At 50.8% G+C, this 5,000-nt stretch overlaps 1 protein-coding gene across 1 annotated transcript in view; it reads left to right on the top strand.

Moving 5' to 3' along the window:
* The window catches only part of fam172a (family with sequence similarity 172 member A), a gene marked incomplete at its 3' end in the record, with an annotated part of 102,808 nt that overhangs the window by 23,572 nt on the left and 74,236 nt on the right, over positions 1–5,000 (top strand). The window lies entirely within an intron of this gene.

The following is a 5,000-nucleotide window of genomic DNA, read 5'->3' as shown; positions in this document are numbered from 1 at the left end:
TTAGGCCTGGATACATCTCTGTCTCCACAGCCCCCCTGAGTGTATACTTACACTCCTCTCTTTCACCTTCTGACACCCGCCCATTGTTTGCTAACACGCGCGCGCCGACACACATGCGTGTGCGTATGCTCGCACACAACGACAAGAACACACACACACACGCGTGTGCGTATGCTCACACACAACGACAAGACCACACACACACACACACACACACACACACACACACACGCGCACACACACACACACACGCGCGCGCGAGACAATTGCTTTTGATTTTGCCTATCTTTTTCTGTCCCACTTTCTGTCTATCTCCATCTGGGTCTCTCTCCCTCTCTCTGTCTGTCTGTGTCTCTCTCTCTCTCTCTCTCACACACACACACACCCAAGCACATGCACACACACACACACACACACACACAATATACACACACACACACACACATACACCCAAGCACATGCGCACACACACACACACACACACACACAATATACACACACACACACACACATACACCCAAGCACATGCACACACACACACACACAATACACACGCGCACACACACACACACACACACACACACACACACACACACACACTGGAGCGTGGCCTGCGCACATGCTGTGGAGAATCAGGAAGTGGCGACATGTTTCCAGAGACTTGTGGGTAAGTGACAGGCGAAGGGAGGCCACAGCGGGCCTGGCATCAGTGGAGGGGAGAGGGGGGGGCTGACAGCTCGGCAGCAGGGAGAGAGAGAGAGAGAGAGAGGGAACCAGAAAGAGAGAGAGAGGAGGAAGAGAGAGAGAAAGAGAGAGAGAGAGAGAGAGAGAGGGAGAGGGCTCTCTTAATGACAGCTTATTCCTTCATGATTTCCAGTGCTGACAGCCGACAGGTCTGCTTGTTGCATCATGGCAGCTGTATCATTACCTTCTGGCCCTGTCAAGGCTGAATCGAGACGGAGAGGAGAGGAGAGGAGAGGAGAGAGGGAAAGTGAGAAAAACAGGGCGGCTTGGAAACTGGGAGAGAAAGAGAGAGAGAGAGAGAGAGAGAGAGAGAGAAGGACGAGATGGAGACAAAAGTGTGCGGAGGAAGAGACAGGGAGAGAGCGAAGTGAAGAAGAAGAAGAGGAGGAGGAAGAAGAAGAAGAAATGAGTGCAGAAATGACTTGAAGTCCATCCTGGGCTCAGTAACGCTGATTGCTGTTAGTCCATGTGGTCAGAGACTCGTCGTGTCCCCTGGGGTCCTCTTGTCTTTTTTTAGGTGGCCATGACACTGCCTTTACACTCGCAGGCAATAGAGGACAACATACCACTAGCTAATGAAGCCCACTAAAGCCAGACAGTTTCTTTCTTTCTCTCTCTGTCTCCCTCTCTCTCTCTCTCTCTCTCTCTGTCTGTTTCACTCTTTCCTCTCTCTCTCTCTACCTCCCTCCCTCCCTCCCTCCTCTCCCTCACTTCTGCTCTTGTCTGTGTTTTTCACGGTGGGATTGATTGCTTGCTCTGAGCATCTTGTTTAAAGCTTGCAGTTGCTTTGACATTGACCCAGCCAAAATCTAGCCCAGCCTCTACCCGCGCTGACGTGACTGGAAAGTATGAGAAGCCTCTCTCTGCTCTCTAGAGCGGCTGGTGCCCCCCCGCCCCCCCTCTCGTTCTCTCTCTCTCCTCTCTCGCTCTCCTCTTTCTCTCTCACTCTCTCTCTCCTCTCTTGCTCTCCTCTCTTTCTCTCACTCACTCTCTCATTCTCTCTCTCTCTCACTCTCTCTCTCCTCTCTCACTCTCTCTCTCTCCTCTCTCACTCACTCTCTCGTTCTCTCTCTCACTCTCTCTCTCCTCTCTCTCTCTCTCTCTCTCTTTTTCTCCCTCTCTCGTTCCCTAGTGGGCTACAGGAAGCATGAGTGAAAACGAGCTCTTGACAGCAGCAATAAATATACAGCAAGTCAGCGATCTCCTCCGTTCAACCCTCACTCTCACTTTCTTTCACCCTCGCTCTCATTCTCTCCATCTCTCTCTCTTTTTCTCCCACTCCCCCCCCCCCCCCCCCCCCCCTTTCACCAGTATTTGTCTGGCTATTGGTCCACTCGTGTGATAATCTCTCCCTGTCTCGTCCACCCTTCTGTTTTGTCTGTGACTTTTTCTTCCTCTGTGTTGTTTCATCCCCCCCATCCCCCCTCCTCAGAGATCTCCCCTCCTGCTATCCAGACTAACTCTAGAATTCACCTCTTACCCTTAACTTAAGAGGACGAGCAGAAGAAAATAGCGCCTGCATTTCATTAAAACATAAAGTCTTTAATAAAAAATAAGATCCCTGCCCTCACCCCCCCCCCCCCCCCCCTGAGCTGCCCCCCCCCCCTCCTACCCCCCCACCCCTTTTCTTGTTAGTCAGTTAGGGGGTCGGCTCTGGAGACTTGCTGGAAAGAAGAGGGGGTGTGGTGTTTTCAAAAGTGTGTCAAAAGCCTAGGGGTTTGTTTCTGCCCAGAATTTCAATAGGGTTCCAGGGAGAGAGAGCGAAAGAATGGGAGGGAGAGAGGGAGAGAATTCGAGAGAGAGAGAGAGAGAGAGAGAGAGAGGGGGCAAGGGGGGGCGGGTAAAAGCAGGCAAACTCAAACACAGGAATCTTGTTTAATTTCTGTCATGTCGCGCTTTTTTTCGTGGGATTGATGTCTCTCTCAGAATGGGCTCCTTCTCTCCATTGCTTTGTGCTACAGTAGACCCGCAGCCTGTCCCTCCCTCCCTCCCTCCCTCCCTCTCCCTCTCTCTTCCAGCCCTCCCGGCGTCTCTCCTCCTCTCTCTCCTCCTCCCCTCTCTTTCTGTCTCCTCAAATACCCTCATTCCTCCCTCTCCCTCTCTTCCTTCCTCTCTCCATCTCTCCTTCTCTCGCTGTCTTTCTTTCTCTCTAGTACTTGCTTTCTCTCTCTCTCCCTCTTCTCTCTCTCTCTGCCTCTCTTTCTTTCTCTGTCTCTGCCTCTCTCTCTCTGCCTCTCTCTCTCCCTCTTCTCTCTCTCTCTGCCTCTCTCTCTCCCTCTTCTCTCTCTCTGCCTCTCTCTCTCTCTCTTTCTTTCTCTCTTGCTTTTTTCTTTTCCCCCTTTCATTCTTTCTCCTGTATTGTGCTCCCCACATGCCATAGCCCTGCTGGTTGCTCTGCATTTGAGTGGCATCGTGTGTGTGTGTGTGTGTGTGTGTGTGTGTTTCTGTGTGTGTGTGTATATGTATATGTATTTATGTGTGTGTGTATATATATATATGTATGTTTGTGAGTGTGTGTGTGTTTCTGTGTGTGTGTGTGTGTGTGTTTCTGTGTGTGTGTGTGTGTGTGTGTGTGTGTGTGTGTATGTATATACATATGTATATATGTATGTTTGTGTGTGTGTGTGTGTGTTTCTGTGTGAATGCGCATTTCTGTTTGTTTGGGGTTGAATCAGCAGGTCCCTAGGTGCTGCTGCTGCTCTCTCTCCCTCATCAGCTGATTGTAGAGAGATGCAACTCTTTTGGGAGCCTGTGTGTGTGTGTGTGTGTGTGTGTGTGTGTGTGTGTGTGTGTGTGTGTGTGTGTGCGCGCACGCACAGGGGGCACAGGGGGGTAGCAGGATGCCCCAGCTTGGCCCCGTGATTGGATGCCGGGGCTGTGGGTGGGGGCACCCAGTGCTGTTTGGTGGAAGGTGCAGCGTCTCCTGCAGTTCAAATCAATGCACTTGACACCTTCAAAGGCGAGGCGGAGTCAGGGGCCGGGCCCTCAGGAGCTGCTCCGGGGTTAAAGCTCTTTTAAATGGGCTCCCGCGGGACGGCAGCTGTCAATAAAATGCAATAATTACCAGCGCAGGCCGGGGAAGATGGTGCCAAGCCCCACCAAATTAAAAATTGATCAGAGAGCACGAAGAAAACATTATTATTTGTGTGTGTTGGTGTGTGTGCAGGCGTGTGTGTGCAGGCGTGTGTGTGTGTGTGTGTGTGCCTGTATTCCCTCATCTTTATCTGTGGTGTAGAGTTCTACTCATAAAGTGGCTGAAAATGTGTACTTTTCTGCTCCTAGTTGCATAGTGTTGGTGAGGCGTGGACCTGCACAGTCAGTGCATAGAAATAGAAGCCCTCAGCTCTTTATTGTGTGTGTGTGTGTGTGTGTGTGTGTGTGTGTGTGTGTGTGTGTTGGTGAGGCGTGGAGCTGCACAGTCAGTGCATAGAAATAGAAGCCCTCAGCTCTTTATTGATCAGGTTCTAATTCTGTGTGTTTTTTTTCTCCTCGTCTTGTTTTTCTCTTGTTATTCTTTCGCTTTTCTCTCGTCAGAGGAGAGGAGAGGAGAGGAGGAGAGGAGAGGAGAGGAGAGGAGAGGAGAGGAGGGGAGGGGAGAGGAGAGGAGGAGAGAGGAGAGGAGGAGGGGAGGAGGAGAGGAGGAGAGGAGAGGAGAGGAGAGGAGAGGAGAGGAGAGGAGAAGAGAAGAGAAGAGAAGAGAAGAGAAGAGAAGAGAAGAGAAGAGAAGAGAAGAGAAGAGAAGAGAAGAGAAGAGAAGAGAAGAGGAGAGGAGAGGAGAGGAGAGGAGAGGAGAGGAGAGGAGAGGAGAGGAGAGGAGAGGAGAGGAGGACGTGCCCTTAGGTCTCATGTACTCCTCTTGTCACACACACACACACTCCTCTTGTCCTTCGGAGGGAAGGAGTCAAAACAGACAAAGAATAATAATAATCTCTGACGAGTGGAGCAAACAAAACTGAACAGAAACAATATTTGTGTCTGTGTGTGTGTGTGTGCGTGTGTGTGTGTGTGCATGCCCATAGAAAAGGTGTTTGTCAGTTGTCAAGCTGTGTGTGTGTGTGTGTGTGTGTGGGGGGGGGGTTGTGTGTGTGTGTGTGTCTGAGAGACACCGCTACAAAGAGCATGTGTGTGTGTATGTCAGAGAGAGGGAAAGTTTTTGATCCAAATGGTAAGACATTATTAGGGATTATGCATGAATTAGCCGGCGTGTTGATAATTGGATTTCTGGTGTGATGCGATGAGACGGGCGAGCGAGAGAG

The sequence above is a fragment of the Clupea harengus genome, chromosome 18, assembly GCF_900700415.2.
Source record: "Clupea harengus chromosome 18, Ch_v2.0.2, whole genome shotgun sequence".
Lineage (NCBI taxonomy): Eukaryota > Metazoa > Chordata > Actinopteri > Clupeiformes > Clupeidae > Clupea > Clupea harengus.
The sequence above is the reverse complement of the archived record's forward strand: the minus strand, read 5'-3'. Positions and strand labels throughout refer to the sequence as shown.